A 15,202-nucleotide genomic window follows, 5' to 3' on the forward strand; every position below is an offset into this window, starting at 1 on the left:
CACCAGTAAGGATAGCTGCCATCCAAAAGACAAACAACAACAAATGTTGGCGAGGCTGTGGAGAAAGGGGAACCCTCCTACACTGCTGGTGGGAATGTAAATTAGTTCAACCATTGTGGAAAGCAGTATGGAGGTTCATCAAAATGCTCAAAACAGACCTACCATTTGACCCAGGAATTCCACTCCTAGGAATTTACCCTAAGAACGCAGCAATCAAGTTTGAGAAAGACAGATGCACCCCTATGTTTATCGCAGCACTATTTACAATAGCCAAGAATTGGAAGCAACCTAAATGTCCATCGGTAGATGAATGGATAAAGAAGATGTGGTACATATACACAATGGAATACTACTCAGCCATAAGAAGTGGAAAAATCCAACCATTTGCAGCAACATGGATGGAGCTGGAGAGTATTATGCTCAGTGAAATAAGCCAAGTGGAGAAAGAGAAATACCAAATGATTTCACTCATCTGAGGAGTATAGGAACAAAGGAAAAACTCAAGGAACAAAACAGCAGTGGAATTACAGAACCCAAAAATGGACTAACAGGTACCAAAGGGAAAGGAACTGGGGAGGATGGGTGGGCAGGGAGGGATAAGGGGGGGAGAAGTAGAAGGGGAGTATTAAGATTAGCATGCATGGGGGGGAGGGAGAAAGGGGAGGGTGGGCTGCACAACACAGAGAGGACAAGTAGTGACTCTACAACATTTTGCTAAGCTGATGGACAGTAACCGTAATGTGGTTGTAAGGGGGGACCTGATATAGGGGAGAGCATAGTAAACATAGTATTCTTCATGTAGGTATAGATTAAAAATTAAAAAAAAAAAGAAAGAAAAAGGGGGATTACTCCTTGATAGGATAAAACTATTGGTAAATCAAAGATCAACGCATGCTTTAAATATCCTTAATGTTGATCACTTAAAGGGTGTCAGATGATCAGCTATGGAGGTACTCTTTTCTGATAATATTCCTTTCTCTTAATGAAAAAAAAAAAAAAAGCAGTTCCTGTGTGCTGACCTCCAATGAGTTCTGCACAGTGGTATAGAGGGCATGTCAAAGTGTGGGCAAAGGGTCTTTTTGTTTCTATGCAGAAGATCAAGGCCTAGCTTGGATACCCAGAAAATGAACTAAGATACGATATGAGAAGGAGCTTCCGGCATCAGCACTCTCTGGAGGACTTGTGCCAAGGGATGATCATCAAAAAGCCTCCCCAGGGATCCAGACGATGCTGCGGTTGTGGCTGCATCCAGCCCACCGTCTCCTGGACTTGCCATAGGAATGAGGAGGGAGATGTCTAGGCTGGCATGTGCATACAGTGAGACAACGAAATTGACCGGATCTGTACTGTTGGAACTCAACCAGGAGTTGGGAGGGGTGCAAGGTGTACCACTCCAAAATCTTATGACTATAGACTATCTACGGTTAAAAGAACATATGGGATGTGAACAGATCCCAGAAATGGGCTGCTTTAATTTGTCTGATTTCTCTCAGATGGTTCAAGTACAGTTGGACAATATCCATCATATCATAGACAAATTTTCACAAATGCCTAGGGTGCCTAAATGGTTTTCTTGGCTTCACTGGAGATGGATGGTAATCATAGATTTGCTTTGTTTATGTCACCGTATTCCTATTATGTTAATATGTGTGTGCAAATTAGTTAGTAGTTTAAAACCTGTACATACTTAAGGTACTCTACAAGAAGATATGTCAAAGAAATAATCAATCCTCCCATGTTTCCTTCCATATGCTACATCTGTAGCTTTTCTTCTTTCTTCCTAATTACAACCCTTAAATAGAATTCGTGCCTCATATCGAATTTACCGAGTATCATAATTCCTCCAGGTGGTAAAGATACCTCGAGACAAGTACTGGGCATAGAAGCCACAGGGCATAAATCTGCAAAGAAGTAAAAAGCTAACCTTTTCAAACAATATGGCTTCTCTCTCACTTACCAACTTTACATTTCCCTGTATGGCCCCGGAAGATGACTGCTTAGCCAGAGATGTGTAAGATTTCTCAAGGGAGGAACAACCTAAGACAGGCACAGTTGCAGGGGGGCCATCAGGTGAGAATTTGGGGATCAACAGAAGTGAGGCTCAGAACCTCACCTCCCCTTCTTTGAGAGAAATCTTCTGCATCCGTGGATGTTTTGCTGCCCTTGTCTAGCCTGGATTAATACTTAGTCCATAGGCACACACCTGATCATCTGATCATCTACATTTGCCCTCTTACAGCACTAAACTATGTTTTCTACCTTTATCTTGCATCTACCTACCAGTTCAGCATTTTATTAAAAATAAAAATAATAATAATAATAAAGGGAGCAATGTGGGATCAACATATAAATCAAGTACAAAAATCAAACGAATATTCATATTTGACCTGATTGTTTATGGGTCATAATGCATGATCAAAACCGAAAGTTTCTGTGATGAATGCCCTTGTACTGTTCACCATGTAAGAATTTATTCACTATGTAAGAATTCGTTCACCATGTAAGAACTTGTTCGTTATGCTTCAGAAGATTGGAGACTGACGAGAATTAGACTTGAGATGGATTAATGATTGTACATTGAGCATTGACCCCCCTATACTGAATTTTATTTTTGTTAACAACCATTTGATCAATAAATATGAGAGATGCCCTCTCAAAAAAAAATAAATAAAAAAAAATTTTTTAAAAAAAGGCACATCACGAGGCACCCAGAAGACTATCATTTACTCTGCTCAGCCTAGATGGAGGGAACAGAGCAGCATCTCACCCTGTATTTTCCAAACTTGCCATTTGAAGGGGGCGTTGTTAAAAAACAGATTGCCAGGCCCTTCACTTCGGGATTAGATTCAGGACACCCATGAAGAGGTGGGTGGAGGGTATGCTGGTAGAGTGTAACCTCTAACTTTAACAAGTATCTTAGCAATAGGCAAGTTTGAGGACCCCTGATAGAACCAATGTGAACTTTTATTAGGAAAAACTGCTTGACCATGATGATCAGAGACAAACCATCTTCTCAGGGCTTAGTGATTCCTCTGTGTAACCAGCAAGCTACTGCAGCAGCATTCCTGTCCAGTGTCTTTGCAGTAAAGCTCACCGAGGTTGCCAATGGCAGAGAAAAATCATTTTTTTGCATAAGTTAGAAAGGTAGTAATCAAACATGGTGTGTATGTGTGTGTGTACATGGTGTTCCAAGTTTCTTTGGACTTTGGCAACATGTTTTGCATACCAATATTCTCATCTGTAAACTGGGATAGTAATGCCAACTTAAAAGGTTTCTGTGAGGGGTGAAGGAAAGAGCATCAGTAAAGCCCTTGGCAGAGTGCCTGGCACACCGGGTCTGGTTCAGGTAGCTAATTACCACTATTGTCATGCTACACACCAGCATCTGAATCTTTATGATCAAATGATAATAAGTCTAAAGGTTTTCCTTAAATTTTCATATTTTATCAAAGCTATGTCCTCAAGCAGTTCAGTTCTGCTGCCATCTAATGAGATTCCGCCCAAATGGAATTTTTCTAGAACGTCTAAAACTGTTTTATTATTTCATAACTCTCAGAGCTACAAACTGCAGATGTCTTGTTTGGTCTGTACATTTGAAAAAATGAATTGGTATTAACATTCAGGTATCTGGAGATTTCACAAAAAACTAGATTTGCTTGTCTTTTATGAAAATGGGAAGTTTAAGTATACAGGACCCTTGTTCTTCTGGAGAACCTGCTGGAGTTGAGCGGAGACGGCCCCTTTGAACAGGGCCCACATGCTCCTGCTTGTCTGTCTCTTCAATTATGTGACTCACCTGGCCCTTACAGGCACCTGAGTTTGTCACCCTGCTCCCAAAGTAATGTCTTATTTTCTCATACATCTTTGGACTGTCAACTCCTAGCCTGGTTAGTAGGTCATGAATGGATGAACCAGAAAAACAGCCACTTCTCTGCCCCCCTGAGAAACAGGCTGTTCCCGCCAGTCAGCTCTGCAGACTTGCTAGGTGATTGTCAGCAGAGCCCAGCTTTGTGATTTCCAAAAGCTTCTGACGGACGTCTAGTGCCCAGCCTGGCGGTCCAGGTCAGCCCACTGCAGTCCATTTCCATGTTCCTTCTCCAGCCAGGGTTCACTCTCCCCCGGGCAGCCTGCCTCCCACACCACTCTCCATCTGCCTCAGGCTCCCCGGCCTGGAGCCTTTCCTTCCCTCTATACATCTGCCTTGGGGAAAGCCTTCCAAACTTTTAGTGCCATCTCCTCTATTATGCTTTTCTAATGTCCCCAACTAAGTGTGATCCCTTGACATCTATCATTTCTATAATACCTGCTTTGTGAATATGACATGACTCATATCCCAGGGCCTTGTACTGCAGTGACCTACATACATATCCTCATCCTGCCACTTGATGTGCAGGTCCCGATCCACTCCCAGCATCTCATGGCAGAAACTGTGTCACAGTCATCATAGTATCACTAAAACCAAGTGCCCAAATTATTGTAAGTGGTGCTCAAAATATTCTTTTTATTCCCACTCATTCAAGTTTTCTTTTATTCCTTTCAACAAATTATTTTTAGGCTTTTTTTTTCACCATCTGTGTTTTTGTTACAAACTATTTACAAACTATCTTATCCCAATAACTTTATGGAAGTATAACTACATGCCAGTCTGGGGGTGCTCTGCAGTGAGTCACTACAAACTAGCCCAGGCACAGCTTAATGCTGCTGAGATCATCTAGGAACAGTCTCAGCTGTGGCCTCACTTATGTGGGTATGAGGGCCGTGGAGGGGAGCTGCCAAGTGTCCCCAGGGGAGTGGGCTTCAGGTTTGTGAAGATGCTCCAACAGCACGATGCTCATTCTCTGCGTAGTGTCTCCATGTGCTTTTTCATCTTCTCAACTATCCAGGAGGGTAGGACAAAGGACTTCAGCTCCTCTAACTTCAGGTCCAGGCTTCATCTGGAACAGACATGGGGGAGAATGTAGACCCAAGGTCATCCCAGGGTCTGCTGTGGGTAGGTCAGGGGGCAAGTAGGAGACAGACCACTTGTTTTACCTGTAGTCATCGCTGGCAGCGAGGTCCCGGATGTCCTCCTCGGTGAGGAGGCAGGCCATCTTCCCCTCTGTTGCCAGCATGTGATGCTGCCCAACCAGCCAGTGCTTGTCCTAGGGGTCAGCTGCATACTTAAAGAGGTATGGGTGCTTGATGTAGATTCTCCCTCTGGTGCCCCCCCATCCCCAGGGCCTTGTTGACTTGAGATCCCAACACAAAGGTGGTAGATTCATTCAGCCGAGCTGGGTCCCACTTGGGGCCTTCTCTGGGATTTGGTTCACAGGATTTTGGTTTCCGTACCTTGCCGGCAGCTGCCCTGTCATTTGAGATCATGTGTCCAAGAGGCCGTTCCTTCCTCTTTTTGGGAATGGGGCTTTCGCGATGGGCACATTCCTCTTCTGCCTGCCTGGCATGCTTTATTCCTGGAAGCTCAGGGATCGATCTGGGCATTACTTTTTCTCTACTAGGAAACAGTAGTTTAGCCCATTCTAGGCAGTTCCGACAGGCCTCCTGGATCAGCTCCTCTGCATCCACGTCTTCCCCGACATTTTCTCGCACATTCAGTGCTGCCTTCTGGAAGAACTTCATGTACTTGTTGAAGACAGTCTGGATCTCCTTATTGATGCTAGGCTGCAAGACAGCTCGGAGGAGGTCCATGGAGATGGAAGGGTCTGTGAAATTTGTCATAATCTGTGGGCGATGGCCCCTTCGCTGCACCTGCCGGTGCTTTATCATCATATTCCAAGGGTTCCTGAAAACCAGCTGCCCTGCTGCGTCTGCGTCTCCCAGCTTGGGGCCGCCCTGCTCAGCCCCGCCGGGTCCCACGGCTGCTCAACGTTGCCAGTGGCTTCCATGGTGTCCCAGTCACTGCAACCTTGGTCTGACTCTGCCACCGGCTGGGAAGTGGCCCTGTGATGTCACAGAAGCACTCAGCTCGCAGCCATGGAGTTACCATGGGAACCAAACTGCTACATGTTGCAGGGTTCTCAGACGCCCAGAGATGTGTGTGGGGGGTGGTTGGGGCTTCCTCTCTGGACCCATGGCACCTCGGGTGTGGACTGTGGGTTTTCAGTCAAGGATTGTTCTCCTGCTGGTCTGAGGCCGATGGAGAAATGCAGGGCTGGATGAGGGGAACAGGTTTTCATGGGCTGGGTTGGGGAGCAGAAGGCAGTATTTCTTATAGAGGCTCCAGATGTTCAGTCTTTGAAAACTGTAGGTTTTAATATGCCTGTTTCCCGGCCCACATAATTGGACTGGGCCTCTTGCGGGGACCCAGAAACCCAACAAGTTGGGTCTGAGCCGAGCCATCCAACAATACACCCACTGGCTCTCTCCAGGCCTTGTCTCCAGGGGCCTCTTGCATCTGAGGCATCAGCATGAAGGTGGATCTCAGACCGTGGATGTCCACAGCCCCAGGGAGCTGGGCTTCTCTCCCTAGATGGGTGACTCAGGTGTGGGCTGGGGATGCAGGCACTTAACAGCTGTGGCGTACCTCAGACTCCCCATGGCTCGGCCTTAGAAGTGAGACGTCCCTGAATAGAATTAAATCCATTTATGGGTGGTAGAGAAAGTTACTTTTACCATGTCATAATATGGGGTAGGAAAAAGTGCATAAATTTTGCAGTTAGAAAGACAGCTCAAATCCAGTCTGATACGGTGACTAAGAACATTGACTCTGGAATGGGACTGCCTGCCTTTGTTTTACTGTTTATTGTGTGACCCACGTTTCTTTCTGTGCCTCAGTTTCCCCATCTGTAGAATGGGGGATAGTACCTAAGTCACAAGGTTAGAGTGAGGATTAAGTGAGTTAAATCCTGTGAAGCACTTAGAACTGTGCCACAAGTAAATGCCCAAACAATGCTATCTGTTGTTACTATTCCAACAGCCACCACTTACTAGCTTTATGACTTTGGGCATTTTTTCTCAGCCCCTCTGAACTCTTTCTTACCTCTGCAAGGTTATTGTGAGGATTAAAATAAATAATGTATCTAAAGCAAATATTAGACCATCAACAAATAGTCATTATCTCCATGTTCTAATATCAGCCTTAAAACAATAAAACAACTTTGTGGCATAAAGCTCTTCGATCCTCTTATGGAGGTTTTTACCTTGGACCTTTAATGTCCTCTGCCTTTTTTTTTTCCCTGCCCTTATCCCTCCTTTCCCATCCATCCTCCCGAGTCCCTTTCCCTTTGGTAACTGTTAGTCTATTCTTGGGTTCTGTGATTCTGCTGCTGTTTTGTTCCTTCAGTTTTTCTTTTTTCTTATACTCCACATATGAATGAAATCATTTGGTATTTGTCTTTCTCCACCTGGCTTATTTCACTGAGCATAATACCCTCTAGCTCCATCCATGTTGTTGCAAATTGTAGGATTTGTTTTCTTCTTATGGCTGAATAATATTCCATTGTGTATATGTACCACATCTTCTTTATCCATTCATCTACTGATGGACACTTAGGTTGCTTCCATTTCTTGGCTATTGTAAATAGTGCTGTGATAAACATAGGGGTGCATCTGTCTTTTTCAAACTGGAGTGCTACATTCTTAGGGTAAATTCCTAGGAGTGGGATTCCTGGGTCAAATGGTAAGTCTATTTTGAGCATTTTGAGGAACCTCCATACTGCTTTCCACAATGCTTGAATGAATTTACATTCCCACCAACAGTGTAGGAGGGTTCCCCTTTCTCCACAACCTCGCCAACATTTGTTGTTGCTTGTCTTTTGGATGGTAGCCATCCTTACTGGTGTGAGGTGATATCTCACTGTGGTTTTAATTTGCATTTCTCTGATAACTAGCAATGTGGAGCATCTTTCCATGTGTCTGTTGGCCATCTGAATTTCTTCTTTGGAGAACTGTCTGTTCAGCTCCTCTGCCCATTTTTTAATTGGATTATTTGCTTTTTGTTTGTTGAGGTGTGAGCTCTTTATATATTTTTGATGTCAAGTCTTTATTGTATCTGTCATTTACAAATATATTCTTCCATACTGTACGGTACCTTTTTGTACTATTGATGGTGTCCTTTGCTGTACAGAAGCTTTTCAGCTTGATATAGTCCCACTTGTTCATTTTTGCTTTTGTTTCCCTTGTGTGGGGAGATATGTTCAGGAAGAAGTCACTAATGTTTATGTCCAAGAGATTTTTGCCTATGTTTTTTTCTAAGAGTTTAATGGTTTCATGACTTACATTCAGGTCTTTGATCCATTTTGAATTTACTTTTGTGTATGGGGTTAGACAGTGATCCAGTTTCATTCTTCTACATGCAGCTGTCCAGTTTTGCCAGCACCATCTGTTGAAGAGACTGTCATTTCCCCATTGTAAGTCCATGGCTCCTTTATCAAATATTAATTGACCATATATGTTTGGGTTAATGTCTGGAGTCTCTAATCTGTTCCACTGGTCTGTGGCTCTGTTCTTGTGCCAGTACCAAATTCTCTTGATTACTATGGCTTTGTAGTAGAGCTTGAAGTTGGGGAGTGAGATCCCCCCCTACTTTATTCTTCTTTCTCAGGATTGCTTTGGCTATTCGGTGTCTTTGGTGTTTCCATATGAATTTTGGAACTATTTGTTCCAGTTTGTTGAAGAATGTTGCTGGTAATTTGATAGGGATTGCATCAAATCTGTATATTGCTTTGGGCAGGATGGCCATTTTGAGAATATTGATTCTTCTTAGCCATGAGCATGGGATGAGTTTCCATTTGTTAGTGTCCCCTTTAATTTCTCTTAAGAGTGACTTGTAGTTTTCACAGTATAGGTCATTCACTTCTTTGGTTAGATTTATTCCTAGGTATTTTATTCTTTTTGATGTAATTGTGAATGGAATTGTTTTCCTGATTTCTCTTTCTATTGGTTCATTGTTAGTGTATAGGAAAGCTACAGATTTCTGTGTGTTAATTTTGTATCCTGCAATTTTGCTGTATTCTGATACCAGTTCTAGTAGTTTTGGGGTGGAGTCTTTAGGGTTTTTTATGTACAATATCATGTCATCTGCAAATAGTGACAGTTTAACTTCTTCTTTACCAATCTGGATTCCTTGTATTTCTTTGTTTTGTCTAATTGCTGTGGCTAGGACCTCCAGTACTTTGTTAAATAACAGTGGGGAGAGTGGGCATCCCTGTCTGGTTCCCGATCTCAGAGGAAAAGCTTTCAGCTTCTTGCTGTTCAGTATAATGTTGGGTGTGGGTTTAAGATATATGACCTTTATTATGTTGAAGAACTTGCCCTCTATTCCCATTTTACTGAGAGTTTTTATCATGAATGGATGTTGAATTTTGTTGAATGCTTTTTCAGCATCTATGGAGATGATCATGTGGTTTTTGTGTTTCTTTTTGTTGATGTGTTGGATGATGTTGATGGATTTTCGAATGTTGTACCATCCTTGCATCCCTGGGATGAACCCCACTTGGTCGTGGTGTATGATCCTTTTGATATATTTTTGAATTTGGTTTGCTAATATTTTATTGAGTATTTTTGCATCTACGTTCATCAGGGATATTAGTCTGTAATTTTCTTTTTCGGTGGGGTCTTTGCCTGGTTTTGGAATTAGGGTGATGTTGGCTTCATAGAATGAGTTTGGGAGTATTCCCTCCTCTTCTATTTTTTGGAAAATCTTAAAGAGAATGGGTATTATATCTTCTCTGTATGTCTGATAAAATTCTTGAGGTAAATCCATCTGACCTGGGGGTTTTTTGATTACCACTTCAATTTCTTTGCTGGTAATTGGTTTGTTTAGATTTTGTGTTTCTTCCGTGGTCAGTCTTGGAAGGTTGTACTTTTCTAGGAAGTTGTCCATTTCTTCTAGGTTTTCCAGCTTCTTAGCATATAGATTTTCATAGTAGTCTCTAATAATTCTTTGTATTTCTGTGGGGTCCATTGTGATGTTTCTTTTCTTGTTTCTGATTCTGTTGATGTGTGTTGATTCTCTTTTTCTCTTAGTAAGTCTGACTAGAGGCTTATCTATTTTGTTTATTTTCTCAAAGAACCAGCTCTTGGTTTCATTGATTTTTTTTCTATTGTTTTATTCTTCTCAATTTTGTTTATTTCTTCTCTGATCTTTATTATGTCCCTCCTTCTGCTGACTTTAGGCCTCATTTGTTCTTCTTTTTCCAATTTTTATAATTGTGACGTTAGACTATTCATTTGGGTTTGTTCTTCCTTCTTTAAATATGCCTGGATTGCTATATACTTTCCTCTTAAGACTGCTTTTGCTGCGTCCCATGGAAGTTGGGGCTTTGCGTTTTTGTTGTCTTTTATTTCCATATATTGCTGGATCTCCATTTTAATTTGGTTGTTGATCCATTGACAATTTAGAAGCGTGTTGTTAAGCCTCCATGTGTTTGTGAGCCTTTTTGCTTTCTTGGTACAATTTATTTCTTGTTTTATACCTTTGTGGTCTGAAAAGTTGGTTGGTAGGATTTTAATCTTTTGGGATTTACTGAGACTCTTTCTGTGTCCTAGTATGTGGTCTATTCTGGAGAATGTTCCATGTGCACTTGAGAAGAATGTGTATGCTGTTGCTTTTGGGTGTAGAGTTCTGTAGATGTCTATTAGGTCCATCTGTTCTAGTGTGTTGTTCAGTGCCTCTGTGTCTTTACTTATTTTCTGTCTGGTGGGTCTGTCCTTTGGTGTGGATGGTGTGTTGAAGTCTCCTAAAATGAATGCATTGCATTCTATTTCCTCCTTTAGTTCCGTTAGTATTTGTTTCACATATGCTGGTGCTCCTGTGTTGGGTGCATATATATTTAGAATGGTTATATCCTCTTGTTGGACTGAGCCCTTTATCATTATGTAGTGTCCTTCTTTATCTCTTGTTACTTTCTTTGTTTTGAAGTCTATTTTGTATGATACTAGTACTGCAACACCTGCTTTTTTCTCCCTATTGTTTGCATGAAATATCTTTTTCCATCCCTTGACTTTTAGTCTGTGCATGTCTTTGGGTTTTAAGTGTGTCTCTTGTAAGCAGCATATAGATGGGTCTTGTTTTTTTATCCGTTCAGTGACTCTATGTCTTTTGATTGGTGCATTCAGTCCATTTACATTTAGGGTGATTATTGATAGGTATGTACTTATTGCCATTTCAGGCTTTAGATTCGTGGTTAAGAAAGGTTCCAGGTTACTTTCCTTACTTTCTAAGAGTCTAACTTAACTCACTTAGTATGCTGTTACAAACACAATCTAAAGGTTCTTTTCTATTTCTCCTCCTTTTTCTTCCTCCTTCATTCTTTATATATTAGGTTTCAAATTCTGTACTTTTTGTCTATCCCTTGATTGATTTTGGGGATAGTCAATTTAATTTTGCATTTACCTCACAATCAGCTGCTCCACTCACCCTCCCATGGTTTTACTACCTCTGGTGACAGCTATCCAACCCTAGGATCACTTCCATCTATAGCAGTCCCTCCAAAATAGACTGTAGAGATGGTTTGTGGGAGGTAAACTCTCTCAGCTTTTGCTTACCTGGAAATTATTTAATCCCTCCTCCAAATTTAAATGATAATCTTGCTGGATAAAGTAATCTTGGTTCCAGTCCCTTCTGCTTCATGGCATTAAATACATCATGCCACTCTCTTCTGGCCTGTAAGGTTTCTGCTGAGAAGTCTGATGTTAGCCTGATGGGCTTTCCTTTGTATGTGATCTTATTTCTGCCTCTGGCTGCTTTTAACAGTCCATCCTTATCCTTGATCTTTCCCATTTTAATTACTATGTGTCTTGGTGTTGTCTTCCTTGGGTCCCTTGTGTTGGGAGATCTGTGGATCTCCATGGCCTGAGAGTCTATGTCCTTCCCCAGATTGGGGAAGTTTTCAGCAACTACCTCCTCAAAGACACTTTCTGTCCCTTTCTCTCTCTCTTCTTCTTCTGGTATCCCTATAATGCGAATATTGTTCTGCTTGGATTGGTCACACAGTTCTCTCAATATTCTTTCATTCTTAGAGATCCTTTTTTCTCTCTGTGCCTCAGCTTCTTTGTATTCCTCTTCTCTAGTTTCTATTTTATTTATTGTCTCCTCCACTGTATCCAACCTTCTTTTAATACCCTCCATTGTGCTCTTCAATGATTGGATCTCCGACCTGAATTCATTCCTGAGTTCTTGGATGTCTTTCCGTATCTCCATTAGAATGTTGATGATTTTTATTTTGAACTCCCTTTCAGGAAGAGTCACAAGGTCCATATCATTTAAATCTTTCTCGGGAGTTGTATTAATAATTTTATTCGGGACAAGGTTCCTTTGTTGTTTCATGTTTGTATATGGTGCTCTGTAATGTCCAGAAGCTTTATTCTGGAGCTGCTCAGCCCCTGAAGCAATGTCGGGGATTGCAGTGGAGTGGTAGTGGTGCCTGGGGGGAGGAAAGAGCTGTTCCCTGCCTCCCGGCTGCTGTGCCTGTGTCCACTGCCTGAGCCAGTGGGCCGGGCACACAGGTATAAGTTTTCACCCCAGAGCAGCCGGATATGGATCCCTGCTTTCCACAAGTGGCCGGAATCCCAGTCTCCCCAGGAACTCTGCCTGTATTAACTTTCCAACCTGGTAGTCATGCGAGTCTCATGAAAGCACCATGAAATGTAGGTTTGTGCTCCCAGTGCAGATCTCCAGAGCTAGGTATTCAGCAGCCCCAAGCCTTCCACTCCCTCCCTGCTCCGTTTCTCTTCTGCCCGCTGGTGAGCTGGGGTCCCGTGGAGCCACAGCTCTGGTATGTTACCCCGTTCGGTGAGGTCTGCTCTTTTCTCCAGGTGTGTGCAGTCTGACGCCGCCCTCTTTTCTGTTGTTCTCTCAGGATTAGTTGTGCCTATTAAATTTTCTAATTGTATCCAGTTTTAGGAGGAAGCCTCTGTCTCTCCTCTCACACCGCCATCTTTAATCTGCGATTCTCAAAATATTCTTAAGGGATATTTAATGAGAAAATGCTATTAATAAATAATTTACTGTCTTCCTCATCCTATGACAACAAGTGAACTTACTTTTTCTCAAATTGTTTGGGCTTCTTATAATGCTCACATGAATATTTGCCTTTATCCTATCTTTTAGTTAATATCTTAGGGTATTAGTTTCTTTACCTGAGAAATGGGGATTACAACCTAGATGTCATGAGGATCCAGTGAGTTATCAACAGGGAAAGGGCTCAGTACAGTGCCTGGCACACAGCAAATGTTAAATACATGGCTATTATTACTATGTAGAAATTCACCTAATATTTGGAAGGCTGTTTAGAAATGGCTTGTTTCATTGTATTTTTCTAAAATACTTCTTAGAATAGAGCAGGTCAAAGATTACAGTTTGTGTGACTTAGACTAAAGAAATGTATTTTGCTTGAAAAAAAAGTTATTTCAAAATACCCATGGTTTAGGCAAAGGAACTTTTTAAAAAGTATGCTTTTATAACCAGCAGGGTAAGGACTGATTCAGGAAAAGATGACCAATGAATGTTAAAATCATCAGGCACAAGGTGTGGAGGGACAGAGAATTTCCACCATCTCAGTTTAATCCTGTAGATCACTTATGAGTTAGGATAGGAAAAAGCTGCTTCTACATTGGAGAAAACTTGTTGGATGTCACTTCAACCAAGCAGCCAAAACCACTATTATCAGAGAAAAAGTAGGACAGACATGCAGTAAGATTTATAACAGCCAAAGAAAAATGATTTACCATCCCCGTGATGGGCCCAGCAGCCCCCTGCAATGTGATATAGTGAGGATATAACATCATCTATGCGGTGTTATTACAAAAAACAAAACAAAACCTGACTTTATCAATGAGGGACTAACGCAGACAAATTCAGATTGTGCAACAAGCTAGAAAGCAATTGACCCAGACTCTTCAAATAACCAATGTCCGGGGAGACAAAAAACAATAACAAAAAAACAGATGAGGAAACCTTTCTAAACTAGAGTCTAAAGAGAAATGAACAAATGCAGTGCATGAACCTGGAGCAGATCCTCTGGGGGAAGATCAGCACGGCTATAAAGATCCTCACTGGGACCACTAGTGAAGTTTGAGTGTAAGCATATATTGCATAATAAAAAGTAGGGGAAAAACTAAGATTGTGACTCAATTATATTTTGATTGAGCAGCTCTTTCCTGAAGTACTTTAGTATCTGGGAATCTCTATGTCATAAGACCTAAAAATGTGAAAATTCCACGTGATATGTTTGCTCTGTTGAACTGGATCAGAGTTTTGCAGAAAGAATGTGCAGGTCGGTTGGAGTTGTATAAATAGGCCTAAGAACATAGAAAAGAAGAAAGTGGATGCCAATAGCTAATGCAAGTAATTCTGTGGAGTGTTTGGTGGGGCTACGCTACCTGCACACAGGGCTGTATAGACGGTAACTGATGATGATGGCCAGTAGTAAATCCCAAAGCAGGGCTCTTGCTTTACTGCTTTTACAAAATTTTCCCCAGTAAGAATGGACTACCAATAAAAGCAGATAGCGATTTCATCCTCCTTTCAGCAGGACCTGGAGGACCAGGCAGCAGTGGGGGGAGCAGCCGTGGGTCTCCATCTGAGGCAGTGGTGTATTCGTTCCAGATCAGGGGACATTAACCAACCATGTGGAAGGCTGGCCAGCAGCATTAGAGCGATGCGGTGTTGGGGCTGACTGTGGCGGGGCTGAGAGTAGCCATGAATGGCTTACTTTTAGTTTTTCAAGAGCCAGAGATATTTTCATTCCTAGTGTCCTCAGGCACAGAATTTTTAATTTAAGAAAAGAAAGTAAGTTCAGGATGGAAAGAGCCCCTCACCACAGGACTGTCTCTGTAGCAGAAACACTTAAAGTTCACCTGTCAGGCTCACCATCATGTCAGGCTCATTTTGAGTGTCTGGAATGAGGAAGAGGAAGTAAGGGGGAAGGTGGGGACAGGGCTGGCAGAGAAGTCTCTGGAATTACTAATGCCTTGGAAGAGCTGAGGGCTTAATTCCAAAGCAGTATGGAGCTCTCAGGTTTCTCATTTCCCTGGCTAGTAGCAAAGTGATCCTTCTGGCCGTGGGGTTGTCCCTACTTCATCTAAAGTCATAGTGCCCTCCCTCCTTTCTGGATTTCCTGGATAGGTGTGGTGGTGGATTCAAGCTGGCTACACATTCTTTGTCACCTTCTCCAACAGGAGCTGGATTTTATCCCCCCACCTTGAATCTGGTCTGGCTCTGTCTCTGGAACCACCAGGTTCCTGCAGAAGGGCACTGAGCAGC

The 15,202-nt window shown here is 42.3% G+C and overlaps 1 pseudogene; it reads right to left on the minus strand.

The window, feature by feature from the left end:
* Positions 1-4,318: 4,318 nt before the first annotated feature.
* On the minus strand, positions 4,319-5,882 carry LOC108399404 (deoxynucleotidyltransferase terminal-interacting protein 1-like; annotated as a pseudogene).
* Positions 5,883-15,202: the final 9,320 nt, after the last annotated feature.

Source organism: Manis javanica, chromosome 9 (assembly GCF_040802235.1).
Source record: "Manis javanica isolate MJ-LG chromosome 9, MJ_LKY, whole genome shotgun sequence".
Taxonomy (NCBI): Eukaryota; Metazoa; Chordata; class Mammalia; order Pholidota; family Manidae; genus Manis; species Manis javanica.